We start from the raw sequence: 16,957 nt of genomic DNA, 5'->3' as shown, positions 1-16,957 counted from the left end.
TGGCGAGGCTATCCTCGTTCCATTAGGACAAATTAAATTAGCCCGCCTCGGCTCCACTTCAATGTCCCTAGTTCTCTTTGCCTAGGATTCTAATCATGGCACAGGAGGATTCACTAGAGCACTTTGCCTTCATGAGCTTGTCCCAGCCCTTCCCCGCGAGTTGTTGTGGGAATTTCTCGGAATATGTGAAGAAGGCACAGAGTTGGGAGTCGCAGTCCTGACATACCGACTAACATGCTGATGATGACCCCTGTGATGACTAGTGGGCTGAGCACTACGGTGGTTTCGCTCTGAAGGCACATTCAGAATGGCGGTTCTGACAGAACGACTCGGTTTAGACCGGTTATCCCTGAGGGACTTATGAGACCCACTCTAACTCTTTCCAACATTAACGTCGGCTGCAGGAGGGGTAATCGAGCCAAGACCTCTTCGATCTACATGTTTGCCATAGCGAGATGGCTCCTTAACTGGGCATTTTCCATCTCGACGACAGTCAAGTATCCTGGATTAGGATTTGGTGGGAGTGACGCTGAACTCCCAGCGTCGTCGTGAACCACCAGTTGTTTCCCAGGAAGTTGTTGAACGTATGCGCCCCTTTCAATGGGAACAGCGGTATGATGGGCCTCTTGCCCACAAGGCTTGTTATCCAGACTTCCGGATAGCGTTTAGATGGATAGCCTTCAAGAAGCAGAATTATTAAAGTCCTTCATGGAGAGTGACCAGTGGTCGCGGATGGACAGAAAGGCTTCGCCTCTCCCGTGTAGTGTCTAGCACACTCCTTCAAGCAACCGCGACCCGGAAGCTCGTTAGTTCTCCCGGACTCCCGAAGGGATGTCCTTCGGGGAAGGTCCTTCCAGGAGAAGCTCTTCAGGTTATCTTCGCGGATACGGTTCCGTGCTCCACACGGGACAAGACCAAGTGGTCGAGTCACGGAGGAGACATAGTTGGGATGATATTCACCTGACACAGGATCCCGCCTGACACGCCTGACAGGTCAAGGCCGCACACATCCCAACACGCCTAAAGGTGCCTTTTCGCCTACTGTTCCGCTGACTGTCTGGAAAAGGTGGCTGCCATTTGGTAGTTCCCATACTTTCATATAATTATACCTGCGTAGAGTCTTGTAGCCATGATACTACAGTAATTGTATCCCTTATTTATGGCTGGTGTAATTAAGACTCATGTGAGTAGAGAAAAACCCTAATCCAGAACCCTAGCTATAAATACCCCCTCATTTTACGATAGAAGGGAGGACCAACAAATTACATAGCAAGAACTCTGCTAAAATCTCTCTAGCTTCATCTTCTTCAAGAGAACCCGAGAGAAACACTGTGAGAAACACTGTGAGTGTGTGAAGTTCTTGTACACCAGCCATCTTACTGTAATTCTCTACAAGTATAATAACATCGACTCGTGGACTAGGGCTCGTTAACGCCTGAACCACATAAAAAACCTGTTTGTCTAATTATATTCCTGCACTTCTACAGTTCTTATCTTTTTATTATTCTGTTTGTATTCGTTTCCGAAAAACTCGGTAAACATTTTGGTGCTTTCATTGAGAGCTGTAGGAAGTTGTTAGTCAGCCCTTTTTCTGTGTACGTTTTTGTATTCACTCCGTGCTAAAAAGATGGTGACTACGAGAAAATCCGCGGTTGACAAAAATGCTAGGGTCAACCCCGATACTATGATGGAAGATGCGGTACAAAACGAACCCTCGGACTACCAAGGTGAAGACTCGACATCCCGCCAGGATCGGGTCAGTACTGAAGATACGACATACTTAGAAGACGAAGAAGAGTATGTCCAAGACGGTTACTACAAAGACGGCTGCTACTACGAGAAGGATCCAGAACTGGTCCAAGTAGCCGAAGAACTGGCGGTCACTAAAGCCAAGCTTGCTGAGCAGGAACGCGTCTCCGAAAAAATGTAGCGCATGATGGAGCGCCTCCAAAGCAAGTTCGGAGATCTAGGCGACTCGGACGAGGACGCCTCTGTTCTAGGTGGTGCTGATGCCGCTATGCCGGATCCAGCCGCTGCTAGACCATCCAAAGCCGCCCCTAACAAGGGCAAAGAAAAAGTTGGAGAACCTGTGTGCGCTGACGCCCCTGCACCTCCTAAAGGCGTGAATCACCAGGCCGACTGCCCCCCCCCCCCCACGCGCAGAAGGTCTCTGGCGCTCCTAAGCCCAGACGTCCTTCAGCCCCAAGGGGGCACTCTGTGCCTAAAGGGCCCGGTGCTAAGGCACCCAGGCCTAGGGGAAGGAACAACCGCCCCAGTGATTCCGTCAACCAGGACGGTCGGGCTGCGAACTCGCACTCCGAAGATAGCTGGTCCACGGTGGACCTAAGAAGAAGGTTGGAGGCCAAGTATGAAAAGGCCAAAGGAGAAAAGGCCCGGCCTCGCGGAGATGACCACCGAAATCATATTAATGACAAGCTCCGGGGACGTGACCTCCCGGAGAGTGATACAAAGAGGCTCGAGGAACAGATTGCTGCCTTGACCAAGCTGGTCCGGAAGCAAAGTGGGGCCCTGTCAGACTCTGAGGAGGAAGACCCGGAACCATGTATTCGGAGGATCGCGGAAACGTCCCTCCCGGATAACTTCAAAATGCCTCACATAGAATTATATGAGGGGAGGACAGACCCGCGTACCCATCTAGCTAAATACAACAAAATGATGCAAGTGGCGCGCGTCAGTGAGGACGCCAAATGCATGTGCTTCTCACTCACCCTTACCAAGTCCGCGGAGGACTGGTGGAAAAGATTAGCTCCCGGATCAATCCACAGTTGGAAGGAGCTACAGTCCGCGTTCAGGAGGCAGTTCATTGCTGCCCGCGACCACGACATGGAGGTTGGTTCCTTAACCAACATCAAGCAGCAACCCAATGAGAACCTCAAAGCTTTCATTCAAAGAATGATGGAAGCTGCTACTAAGACTAAGGTCAGCGACGATATGAAGCTGATCGCCCTTCAATCAGGGCTTACCGTCGGCTCCCTACTGTGGGGGGAAATGCAACGGAGACGGGCAGAAACCCTGTCCGAATTCATGTCCAAAGCTCAGGGAATCATCAACCTTGAGGATGCCTACCAACAGGCCTTTGGAGTTCCTCCAGCTCCGACGCCTTCCGTGACTGCGCCGAGCTTTGCTTCGCAAGCTCCCGCGCCAGCTCTCACGCTTCCAGGAGCCCAGTTCACTCCAAGCGTGTATGGGCCTTCCGCGTCTGCTCAGACGCCAAGTCAAACCCATCTCTCTGGGTACGGAGCTGTACAAACCGGATGTAGTATCGCTCCCGGACCGCCGCAACCGCAAGCGGAAGGCCCAGAACAGAATCTGAGCCAATCGCGGAATAAACGAGGCGGAAGAAACTCCAACCGGGGGGACCTTTCAAAGAAACCCCGGAAGAACTATGAACCCAAGTTCACGGAGTACACCAGTTTGATAGACTCACGAGAAAATGTCTATCGGGCGACCTGTAACATGGTCAACTACAGAAAGCCCCCGAAAGTGTCTCACGGAGGAAGGCGTCCGCGAGACTCCAATAAGAGGTGTGAGTTCCACGGAGACGTGGGGCACACCACAAACGAATGCCTTCAACTGAAGGATGAGATCGAGTCCCTGGCAAGAGCGGGACACCTCGGTCAATGGGTGAGGATACCCATAATTTATCCCGGACAGGGAGTAGTTCACGGAGCTGCATACTCCCCGGGACAAAGGGGGGCCGCTAGCGCTCCTGGAGCAGGTCACCCCCAAGCTCCTGGGTCTCAGTTCCCAGCGCTTCCTGCTCCAACCTCTCCGGCACCCATTGCCTTGTTGGCTCCAGGACCTGGCAACCCTTATCCGTCCGGCCTTGCTCCGCCACCCGTTGACGAACACGTAGCCACCTTCTCCGGAGGATCGCACCTTGCCGGAAGCACACGCAACTCCCAGAAAAGGTACTTGAGGGAGTTAGAACACACCGGGGAGATGTGCGCCTTGGTTCAATCACCTGCACAACATCCCCGAATGATGGACCTTCCCATCACCTTCACAGAAGACGACGCCCGACATGTGCACTTCCCCCACAACGATCCCCTCGTGGTGGAAGCCCAGATTGCCAATAAGAAGGTCTCGCGGATCTTGATCGATAACGGAAGCTCCGTAAACATCCTCTTCAAAGCTTCCTTCCACGTGATCGGATTAACCGAGACAGACCTGACCCCATGCCCCATCCAGCTTCAAGGGTTCAATGGGGATGCACTCATGCCATTAGGCAAAATTCAACTTCCAGTCACCCTCAGAGGAGAAAGCGACGCCTGTGCCTTCAAGCACTGCACATTCGTGGTGGTCGACTGCCCCTCGGCGTATAATGCCATCCTAGGCCGACCGGTCCTAATAGATTGTGGGGCCATAACCTCGATATGCCACTTATGCTTGAAGTTTCCATGCGACGATGGGCGTATTGGCACCCTCCGAGGAGACCAACGAAGTGCACGAAGCTGTTATAACGTCTCCGTCCGATCCGTCTACACGGTCCAGGAGACGGTTGCTGCCGTTCCTTTGGCGGAAGAGTTACCAGAAACTGGGGGTGCTCAAGGGGCATGCTTTGACGAACTCGACCCTAGAGTGGGGGTCGAGAGAGCGATAGAACCGATGGAGGAAGTCGAAGAGGTGGTCCTCAACCCAGGAGATCCCACCAAAGTCATTCAGGTGGGGAAAAACCTTCCGTCGGCCGTTCGAGAAAAGATCGTGGCCACTGTAAAGAATAATCAGGATATCCTGGCATGGTGCCACGCTGATATGACGGGGATTAATCCTAATGTTGCGTGCCACGCACTCAACATAGACCCATCTGCAACTCCAGTTCGCCAAAAGAGGAGACCGTTAGACCCAGTAAGGGCCGAAGCAGTCAAAGCTGAAGTGGACAAGCTGATGTCCATAGGTTTTCTCCAGGAGTCACACTATCCCGTGTGGTTGGCCAACCCAGTTCTGGTCCCGAAACCCAATGGGTCCTGGAGAATGTGCATTGACTTCACGGACCTAAACAAAGCCTGCCCAAAAGATTGTTTCCCTCTTCCGCGAATCGATCAGATGGTAGACGCTACTTCTGGGTATGAACTCTTATCCTTCATGGATGCGTACTCCGGGTACAACCAGATAAAGATGCATGTCGCAGACCAGGAACACACCAGCTTCCTCACGGACAAGGGTGTCTACTGTTACGTGGTCATGCCTTTTGGTTTGAAGAATGCTGGGGCGACGTACCAGCGTCTAGTAAACAAGATGTTCAAGGACCAACTGGGGAGGAACATGGAGGTGTACGTAGACGACATGTTGGTAAAATCCAAGACCTCCGAGGACCACAGTGATGACCTTGAGGAAGCTTTCGCCGTGATCCGAAAGTATGGAATGAAACTGAATCCGAAGAAATGTACTTTCGGGGTCTCGTCTGGGAAGTTCCTCGGTTTCATTGTCAGCTCCCGCGGAGTGGAGGCCAACCCTGAGAAAATTAAGGCGTTCATTGATATGCCTTCTCCCCGGAAGCATAAGGATGTCCAAAGCGTTACCGGAAGGATAGCTGCTCTCAGCCGCTTCGTATCTAAGGCCACTGACAAATGTGTCCCTTTCTTCAACGTGCTGAGAGGAAACAAGAGGTTCGAGTGGACCCCCGAATGCGAAGCAGCCTTCCAGCACCTCAAGGAACATCTAACCCGAGCTCCCATTCTGTCCAAACCCGTCGAAGGGGAGGCGTTGCTCTTGTACTTAGCTGTGACAAAACACGCCGTCAGTGCCGCACTCGTCCGGGAAGACGGCCGTATCCAGCTTCCTGTGTATTACGTAAGCAAGAGGTTACTGGACGCCGAGTCCAGATATTCAATGATCAAGAAACTCTCCCTCTGCTTGCTAATCGCTTCGCGGAAGCTAAGGCCCTATTTCCAGGCGCACACCATCAGAGTACTCACCAACCACCCTCTCCGACAAGTCTTGCAGAAGCCCGAGTCTTCTGGCAGATTGCATAAATGGGCCATGGAACTGAGCCAGTTTGACATCCACTACCAGCCACGTGTTTCCATAAAAGGACAAGCTCTCGCGGACTTTATTGTGGAATGCTCGGGAATGAATGACCTCCCGGAAGATCCTGTCCCGGAACTTCCCACATGGATGGTCTATGTAGACGGAGCCTCAAATGAAAAAGGAGCTGGAGCAGGGGTCATCCTAGTATCTCCCCAAGGGCATCAGCTCCAGAGCGCCATTCGTTTTGCGTTCCCAGCATCCAACAACGAGGAAGAACACGAGGCCATGCTAGCTGGATTGCAACTGGCCAGGGAAGTCGGAGCCCAAAAAATCGAGGTATACAGCGACTCTCTACTTGTGGTAAACCAAATATCTGGGGAATACCAGACGAAAGGCGAAAAAATGGCTGCCTACGTGTCTCTCTCCCGCGGCCTCCTGCAGCATTTCAAAGGCTACCAAATCCGCCAGGTCCCCCGGGACCAGAACTCACTCGCGGACACACTGGCCAAGCTTGCAACAGACCCGGAGATTGAGCAATATGGCCTGGTGCCCATCGGGCACTTAGAAGCACCTAGTACCGAGACACAGAGGGTAAATGCCATCATCGACCATTCTCATTCCTGGATAGGACCCATCCTCAGATTTCTCACCACCGGAGAGCTCCCCACTGATAAAGCTGACGCAAGAAAGCTCCAGTATCAAGCTCCCCGATACGTGGTTATGGATGGAAAGCTTTACCGTAGGGGGTTGTCCATACCCTTCCTTAGGTGTGTTGCCGGAACCGAAATCAGCACCATCATCCATGAGATTCACGGAGGCTTCTGTGGCGACCATACCTCCGGGCTGAGCCTCTCCAAAAAGATCCTTCGACAAGGATACTTCTGGCCCACCATGAAGAAGGATTGTGTGGATTATGTCAGAAAGTGTGAGCAGTGCCAGAGGTACGCCAAGGTTCCGCGAGCGCCGCCTACAGAAATTACCTTAATGACCAGCCCCTGGCCGTTCGCCGTTTGGGGCATTGACCTAGTAGGTTCCCTTCCGACTGGAAGGGGTGGAGTGAAGTATGCCATAGTCGCGGTAGACTACTTCACCAAATGGGCTGAAGCCGAACCTATGAACACGGTCACGTCTAAGAAAGCACTGGACTTTGTCATCAGGAATATAGTGTGTCGTTTTGGGCTTCCACGAAAAATTGTGTCCGACAACGGGAAGCAATTTGATAGTGAACATTTCACGGACTTCTGTGCCTCGCATGGAATCATCAAAAGCTTTTCCGCAGTCGCCAGACCTCAAGCTAATGGGCAAGTGGAAGCAGTAAACAAAATTTTAAAGACCACGTTGATGAAAAAACTCCAAGCATGCAAGGCTCACTGGCCGGAAGAGCTTCCGCGAGTACTTTGGGCCTATCGCACGACAGAGAGGACTTCGACGGGGCACACGCCTTATTCCATGACCTTCGGTTGCGAGGCCGTCATCCCAGTAGAAACAATGATCCCATCTCACAGGCAGGACACCTACGACCCTGCCCGGAACCACGCCCTTCTCCAGGAGTCCCTGGATATGATCGAAGAGCTCCGGGAGCAGTCACAGGTCCAACTCAAAATGTACCAAGGCAAGATAGCCCGACACTTCAACACAAGAGTCAAGAGTCGTACATTCAAAGTTGGAGACCTTGTCCTGCGAAGAGTATTTCCTGCTACGCAGGACCCGGGAGTGGGAGTCCTCGGACCCAACTGGGAAGGCCCCTATGAAGTACAAGAAAAAGTGGGCCATGGGACGTATCACTTAAAGAGACTCGACGGATCTAAAGTCCCCCGCGCCTGGAACGCGGAGCACCTCCGCCGTTACTACCAATAAGCCCCGGACTATCTAGTCGAAAGTCCTTGGTGGACGTAGCAAAAGTGTAAAATGTGGAAATAATCCTCCCTGCTGTAAAACACGTGCCTAACAGGCTAATTTAATGAAACACGGAGAGATTCACTCCGCTTTTACTGCAATTTTTATCCCTGCGTTCAAAGCTGCGTTTTAATAAGTGACCACGCGGTCCGGAGACGTCCGGACCCCACGCTCACTTGGGGGGGTATACATGGCTAAGGCATAGCCATACGCCCCTTGAACAAAACATACACAGAACACCACTTATGTGCTAGCATTGTGTTTGAAATTTTTTGCTTAGGTTAATTTGTTGCCATGAACATGCTTGCATTACGTGTCATGTGTGCATTATGTGTTTATGTGAAAATTACCATTGAAATGCCTGCCATTATGCATCATGAAAATTATCTCCTGTGTAGCCCAGCGATGAACAGGACTGGGGGTTGGGGCGCATTCAGAGAGCTACGCCGAAACACCCCCAACCTCCGGGCAAGCCCTTCAAAAAATACTCCGCGACTGCTGTAGAGATTTGCTTCGCAAGCTCCAGCTCCTGGTCCCGCAAGGCGAAAGATGGCAAGATCCGCGACCGTTGTAAGCCTTGCTTCGCAGGCTTCAGCTCCGGATCTCACAAAATAATGCATGGCGAGCTCCTCGACCACTGCAAGCTTCAGCTCCAGGAGCAGATATGGTCGATCCCCCATTCACAGCAGGCCTTGCTTTGCAAAGCCCCTGCTCCGGGATCGCACATGGTGGGCGTGGCAATTTCCCCGACCGCAATGAGCCTTGCCTCGCAGGGCTCAATGCTAGGTCCCTGAAGTCAGCCACCATGAGGTCCGCAACGACAGTTAGTTTTGCTTCGCAAAGATCTAACCTAAAGTCTAGCGACGCTCACCAAGAGAACTCCCGTTCCAGCACCATGGAACGGCTCACCTTAGCAATCCCAGCGAACAGTATAACTAAAAGTCCCGGGATTGGCTATTTGCCTTAGGAAAGCTGAAATACGGTGAAAGGAGTCTGGCCGTTGGAGCCAGGAAACGTTCGTAACCTAGAAACTACGTGGGAAAAGACATCAGCCGTAGAGCTTCAAGTTGGAAGTGCATAGGTTCTGGCCGTTGGAACCAAAACCTCATGCGCCCCCACAGCAGTTTCTACCGTGTAAAAGTCTACCATAAAAGCAAAGTTAAACAAAGAACTCGGCAGAAAAGAAAGGAGAATGCTATAATTATGGCAAATATGTCTGCAATGAGAAAAGAGTACAGGGAGCCTCGCCCCAAAGGAAAAAAAACAAGTGAAAAATAATAATCAGTAAAGAATATTTTTTACAAATGATAAAACCCCTTCAAGCATTGGGGGTGGCTGCAGCTTCCACGGCCGCGGCCTCGGGGACATCGGTTTTAACTGAGGCTGGCGGAGTCGGCTCATTGGAAGGCGGAACTTCGTCACGGGAAGGTTCAGAGGTCCCCGCCTCTCCGGGATCTCCTGCCTCAGGGGCTCCAGCAGGTTCGTCAATGTTGTAAGTTTGGACGTACACCTCTGGGCCTTGATCCCACACCTGTAGCTTCTCCCTCATGGCGTCGACATCCTCTCCCAGATAGCCTAGTACCTCCGGGTTCACTTTCCAGAGTTGATGCATGAGGACCACGTGCGATATATTAATCGTCCTGTTCAGTATCACCTCGGCATCCTCCTTCTCCTTCAAGCGCTCCGCCTCGGAGGTTGCCAGCTGTGCCTCCGCGACAGCTAATTGAGCCCTCAGTTTTTCCATCTCGGCCTTGGAGGCATCCCGCTCTCCCTTAAGAGAATCAATCTCCTTGCGCTGCTCCCTATTTTGGTTCAGCACGGATTGCTTCTCGGTCACATGCCCCCTGGCAGTGAATTGCAAGGCTCCGATCTCTTTATCCTTCTCGGCGAGCCCCAACTCCAGCATAGACACGAGATCCCTGCTCCTCGTATGAAGTTGCTCCTCCTCGTGCAGCTTACTCTGAAGAGTGGAATATTCCTCTTGCTGCTTAAGGAGGAGATCATTTTTTTATTGCAAGCGGGCTTCCAAGGTATCCTTCTCCACCCTGGCTTGGGACAGCTCTTCCCGGAGCTTGGAGTTTTCGGCCTTCATCTCGTCCGACCGCTGTCTGAACTCATTCTCTGCGTTGGCCCGGTACTCTCGATATTTGGCAAGATATTTCTTGTCCGCCTCTTCCTCAGCCGTGCGCCGGGCCTGGTCAATCTTCTCCGAAGCCTCCAAGGCCTGTTGGGTCAGTTTCTGCTTCTCCGCCTCCAAGGCCTGGCGAGCCACCAGGCTCTCCTCCAGCTGAACCAGAGCTGCACCCACCTCCCGGAACGAGCGTTCCGCGATCAGAGAGGCCTGCAAGGAAAGGCAACAGAATGAGTTAAGAAGAACCAAATGTGCCAAGACAGATGATCCCAAAACACCACAACTGACGGCTTACCCCGGACAATTGCTGCTTCACGGCATGTGTCAGCAACAGCGGATCCTTACTGCTACTGATGGCCCATTTCTCAGAATTGAGCTCGCACAAGCTCAGGGCCATGTCCTCCATCATCTCCGCTCCGAACGGCGCCAATGCACGCCCGAGCCTAGGCACCAGCCTCTTCTCCAAGGCTGGGCCATCCAAAACCGCTCCAGCTGGGTGAAGGGATCTCACCCCCTCGGCCAGCTCAGCCCTTTTCACGGCAGACAAGTTGTCTGCCCTTCCCTGAGTTATAGCCTTCTCAGCCTCCAACCGCCTCTTCAAAAAATTATCGGCCCGTCTTACACCCTCTAGGAGGGCAGCGGGGAAACGGGTTGGTTTCTGAGGGAAGTGGAACTTCAGGCCAGGCAGAGGAAGGTTTGTTCGCTGAGAAGAAGGAGACCCCGAAAGGGTGGACTCCCTTTGGGCTAGAGGAGGAGGCAGACGGGGCATTGAGGACGGTAGGGAAGACACCACCGCCCCGGTCTGTTGTTGTTGCTGGTGTTGCTTTTGTTTTCGTTGCTGCGGTGGCGGAGGTGACTGCCTTTGTTGTTGTTGTTGCTTTTGCTGCTGCGGCAGCGGAAGAATTGCCAAAAACTGTTGCGGCGGGTTTGGCTGTTGTTGCTGCTGCTGCTGTGGCGGTGGTGATTGTCTCTGTTGTTCTTGTTGTTGCTGTTGTTGTTGTTGTTGCCTTCGACCGGGTGAAGAGTGTCTAAGGCGTTTCTTCTTGGCGCCCTCAGCATCTCCTCCGGGACGCTTGCTCACCCCAGTCGTCTTCACGGGGAACACAAGCCCTTCCCCGTCGCTGCTACTGCTCGAGGTCGCCATGGTCTCGGAAGGCCCCTTGGCGGGAGATCTCTCCACCGCCGGAGATACTTGCGCCTCGCCACCTGCCTGCTTGGATGTGGCGGCTTTACCTCCCCTACCGGCTTTGGCTTTTCGTCCTTTCCCCTTGGACGGATCTTGGCTGCTGGCGGCTTTCTTGATGAGTAAGGTAACTCTCCCCAACATCTTGGCTTCGGGATATTCTGCAAGAAACGTACGAAGCAAGGTTAACGAACCAGCAAAGCAATGTGAAAGAAGATAAGCAGAAGACAAGACAATCAACAACATAAAAGCACAAGCAAGTCCGCCAGTAGGGGACAAGTAACAAAAAAGAGAGACGTTTGAGAGGAACGACCATGCACGAGAAACGTGGATGGCCTTCCCCGAGCGAAACAAGACACCGCTTCCTGCTCCAGGAAGCTCCCGTACTCCTTAAAGTCCGGGAATGACATGCTGAGGGAAGAAGGGTCAACCATGACGACACCTTCTGGCAGACTACCGTCACTCAAACACCCGAGAAGCTCATCTACCCTATCGCAATATCTGTCAAAGGGTATCCTACGCGGATCTAGCCTAAGGAAGCAGGGATCGAACCCCATCTGGGGGGTCCGGGAGACCTCAGACAGGCTGGGGGTGTGAATCAATCGAAAGCTAGCCTTACCTATCCCAGAGGTGCCAGCTCCCGGAGTCCCTTCATTGGGGTAAGCCGCGGTGTAGCAAGCCTCAATTTCTTCTTCCTCCGACTGGGGGTCGGGGAACCTCTCTGCCCAACTGGGGGACAAATTACTCCCGTCCTGGACTGCCTGGCAGATCACCTTGGACAGTTCCAAGGCAATCTGCTCCCGGACATCAGCGGACACTTGACTTTGCCCCCTGCCACTCACTGGCCCAATATTTTGGAAGGAGGCCAGCAGCCCGTACTCTCTCAGAGATTCGGTGGTCACAAGTCCTTCCACCTTCAGCTCCTCCTCCGAGAACCCCTCGTAGAATTGCGACCTCCTTATCATCTCCGCACAGCGAGGCGTCCACGGGATGGCTTCTGCAAAAGTCAAACATGGGTGTCAAAGATCCTCCCGGAAGGCAAATCAAACGTAAAGGAACAAAGTTGAAAAGGAGAGGAAGGAGCACTTACCAGAGACTTTGAAGTCCAAAGATAGGGCTGGCACCCTCTTCAGTGGGAAGCCAGTCGTCAGGAACCAGTACTCCCGGAGGTCTGGAACCCTCGTAGTATGACAGGTGGGACACATCACGTCCGGGTGCCTCTCCAGCCTGTAAAATCCCACCTTGTCTGGGTGACCTCTCATGGGCTGAGACTTCAACCCGTAGAAGTACAGCACCTCCTCCGGGGTAGGAGCCTCCAGGTTCCAGGACTTGCAAAAGATGAACCACCCCGCTAGGAGCTTGTAGCTGGGGGGAATCAACTGGAAGGGGGCAATCCCCGCCTTCACACAGAAATTGGCAAAGTAACTTCTTAGGGGCAAGTGCGCCCCACACACTATGTATGCCCAGCTCCAGGCACCAAAACCCTCGTGGCTCTGACTAGCCGACTCGCCCAGCACCGACAGACGGTGCCACATCAGGCCTGGGATGTTCTTCAGGCCTGCCTCTGAGGAGTACAGCTCCAGCATGCCGTAGTTCCTGAACAGGTTTGGCTTCTGGTCCATCTCCCAGATTGAACTATTGGTAGTCGGTGGGCTAGCCGCGACCACTTTTGCCTTTCCTTTCCCCTTTGCGCCGGCAACAGGGGAACCCTTCTCCTGGGCAGAATCAGCCTCTGCCGCAGCGATGAGTTGTTCCTTTGAGATGTTCGTCACTGAACAAAAGAAACAAAGAAGAAAACACTCTAAGCAGTCAGCACCCTTGTCATACCCTAGCGGTATCAAAGGCGTCGGGGAGACCCTCCCCGAAAACTGCTTGGAGAGGCTCCCACCGAGCTTGCCGAGGGGTTGGCACCATGCCACCCGAAGGACAGCAAGGAACCAAACTCAGACTCCGAGCCTAAGCCCGTCGAGAGAAGTGTTTTTCCAGAGAAAGACACCCTAAAGGCGTTCATGCTTATGCCCTAAAACAGCAAACCAGAACAGCGCAAGCAAGACAAGGAACGACTTTCCAAACGCAAATCGTCAAAGCATGCAAAAGAGATTACTTATCGACTCACATCAATCGCATGCCTATCAAAGCCCTATTCACGCATGCACATAGGTGATACTGGCAGAAACCTCAACTCTAACAACTACCAACAACCTAAGGTTTGGGAGGAAAGAGCAAAGTAGAAATACTTACTGGTATTCGGGTAGTTGAAGGTTGAAGGAGTAACCGGATCACTGCACAGAACGATCGCGAGAAGTAAAAGCTGCAAAGATGAACGGCGTTTCAAACCCTGAACTTCGACGAATAAACCCACTGCCAAATCAAAAGAAAAGTTTCTAGATTCCTTACCAAGAGAAGTGGCAAGTTCGAAGGAATGGAAGCTTAGAAGCCTGAGAGTTCGAAGGTTTGGGAATCTGAAAATCCGAAGGATAGAGAATTTGAAAGCGTAAAGAGGAAGAAAGGTCCGTTCCCTCGTTTTTATAGCAGGAAAGAAGTCGTTTCAAATTCCTCAAATGGACGGTCCAGATCTTCCCATTCCGTGTGCATCAGATCCAACGGCTGGGGGTAGAGGGCTGGTCCTATTTATGGCTCCTCGGATAGGAATAAAGTATTTATTTCCCATCATTGCACCATCTCGGGCCCAGCGTACCATTAAATACCGTCAAATCACCACTCAGACGCCTGACGCACGCGAACTCAGCCAATCACCTCACGCGCACGTCTCAGTTGCAGAACCAGTCCCTGCATGACGCGTGGCCCTCGCCATACTTGAGTACTTGAGATCAAACAGAAGAAACTTCCTTCTTTTTTCATACTAACACTCGGACGAGAAAAAGGAACTCTTCCAGGAACACAGGATGTGACCCCTCGTCTAATCTAGAGACCTGAATACCCGGAGGACTGTACAAGCTCCCGGACCTCTCAAGCTCCGTGACCTTGGGGGGTAAATGTTATCCAGACTTCCGGATAGCGTTTAGATGGATAGCCTTCAAGAAGCAGAATTATTAAAGTCCTTCATGGAGAGTGACCAGTGGTCGCGGATGGACAGAAAGGCTTCGCCTCTCCTGTGTAGTGTCTAGCACACTCCTTCAAGAAACCGCGACCCGGAAGCTCGTTAGTTCTCCCGGACTCCCGAAGGGATGTCCTTCGGGGAAGGTCCTTCCAGGAGAAGCTCTTCAGGTTATCTTCGCGGATACGGTTCCGTGCTCCGCACGGGACAAGACCAAGTGGTCGAGTCACGGAGGAGACATAGTTGGGATGATATTCACCTGACACAGGATCCCGCCTGACACGCCTGACAGGTCAAGGCCGCACACATCCCAGCACGCCTAAAGGTGCCTTTTCGCCTACTGTTCCGCTGACTGTCTGGAAAAGGCGGCTGCCATTTGGTAGTTCCCATACTTTCATGTAATTATACCTGCGTAGAGTCTTGTAGCCATGATAATACAGTAATTGTATCCCTTATTTATGGCTGGTGTAATTAAGACTCATGTGAGTAGAGAAAAACCCTAATCCAGAACCCTAGCTATAAATACCCCCTCATTTTACGATAGAAGGGAGGACCAACAAATTACATAGCAAGAACTCTGCTAAAATCTCTCTAGCTTCATCTTCTTCAAGAGAACCCGAGAGAAACACTGTGAGAAACACTGTGAGTGTGTGAAGTTCTTGTACACCAGCCATCTTACTGTAATTCTCTACAAGTATAATAACATCGACTCGTGGACTAGGGCTCGTTAACGCATGAACCACGTAAAAAACCTGTTTGTCTAATTATATTCCTGCACTTCTACAGTTCTTATCTTTTAATTATTCTGTTTGTATTTGTTTCCGAAAAACTTGGTAAACAAGGCTGTTCCATCTCATTATTATGCATCGATCGAGTGAGCACTTTGATGATTTTCGACTGAAATTTGTGAAGCAATAATTTCCTCTCAATCAAATCACCAAACTGTTGACGCGGTTTTTCGCCAACAGTATATTAAGAAATTAAATAGGTAGATTAGTGCTAAATTATAAATCGTAATGAAATAATAAAAACTCTCTCAAACATACACAACTTTTACGTTGTTCAGTGGTTAAAATCCACCTAGTACACGAGTCAATATTATTACTTTTCTCTCTCAATTTCTGCAGAGATTTAGTAATAAAAAAAATGGCCCCCTTCCCTGTCCATTATCCCTAGTATTTATAGGGGAATTTCATGGACAGGTTTGGGTAACCGCATGAATAAATAAGGTATATATTTAATATAGATTATTCTCATTTATATTGGGATATGATTTGATAACATAATAGAATATACTCCTGCTATTTCGAATTATAAATGATAGATATGCGATACAGCCTGGGCATTAATGAGCATATAATGAGCCTCCAAATCTCTTGGGATCCTTCAGTATGCGTTCTGTCCAGGTTTAAACGATAGATGACATAGCATTCCAAATTCCATTTCTAGATTCATGGTGTTTCAACCATTGTTTTCCGTAAAAACTTTTCATTTCATATACTAGTTTGTGAATGAAGTATAGTTAGATTGTGTTACACACAATTTAACTATCTTTACATTTGTAATGGAGTAGTTACTAAATAACGCTCCCCCCTACAATAATGTTTCACATAATTTGTGATATTCTTTGGTTTTATCATTGTTAATTATCAGTAACTTGCTTACTTGACTTGCAGTCATTATTTCTAGTGCAATTTAACTAGAAAATATAGTGATTATAATAATCATGCTTCATCAAAGTAGCATTTAAGAGATACAAACTCTTTTGTAATCTTTTATGATTATTAAAATGTTTCACTAAATGACTCCATGGAAAATTTTCAATTTATTCACATAACCACTTGTGAATCCCAACTTTTAAGTCTTTGATGTTGTAAATTCAAACATGTACAAAGTATAACAAGTGTTAAAATTATAAAAATAATAAAGACGATAATGATTACTCATCATGGATATAATTTTATTTAATATGATTATATTCCATTTCCAAAATACTAATTTCGCTTAGCCTTCTAGTTCTATGTGAGTTGGGTTTGAATTCCAAGTTCACATGCAAATTACTTGAATTTCAAATTCGAGTTTTAGACTTCCTTTTGATTAGATCAAACAAGTCTTTAAGTGACTTTACTTTGAATGTTGAATGAAAATTTCTAGAAATTTTCTTTGCATTCAATCAAAGTTAAACATATCTAAAATAAATGTCAATCAATATTGACTTACTATTTATTATTTCTTTTAGCTTTGAACATTAAAAGCTTCAACATACATCTCTATGTATTAGCTAAACAATTATGTGATTTTTGAGTCTCTATTAGACAAAGGTCTTTTGGTTAACTTTAATTAACAAACTATATAAACAGGGAGAGAACCTTTGAAGGGTTGCAATAAAAGACTGCCTTTTATTTGTTTTATGTGTCTAATTAATTACAAGTCAATCTCAAAAAATAATTCACATATATGTTTCACTTAATTTGTGGTTGGAATAAGATGTCTTATTAAATCTATGATTTCCACAATAATAAATAATTCATAATTATCATATATACCCATTGATGAAATAAGTGGAACAAGTATATTTCAAAAATAACAACTAAACTTATTATTCAAAAGAAATACTAAACTTGTTCATTCAACAAATAAAGGAATCTAAAAACATAATTTCTAGAAAGAATTCTAGTATTACTTTAAGGAAAAAGAA

This window comes from Humulus lupulus, chromosome 4 (assembly GCF_963169125.1).
Source record: "Humulus lupulus chromosome 4, drHumLupu1.1, whole genome shotgun sequence".
In the NCBI taxonomy this organism is placed as follows: domain Eukaryota; kingdom Viridiplantae; phylum Streptophyta; class Magnoliopsida; order Rosales; family Cannabaceae; genus Humulus; species Humulus lupulus.
Note: the sequence above shows the minus strand (reverse complement) of the source record.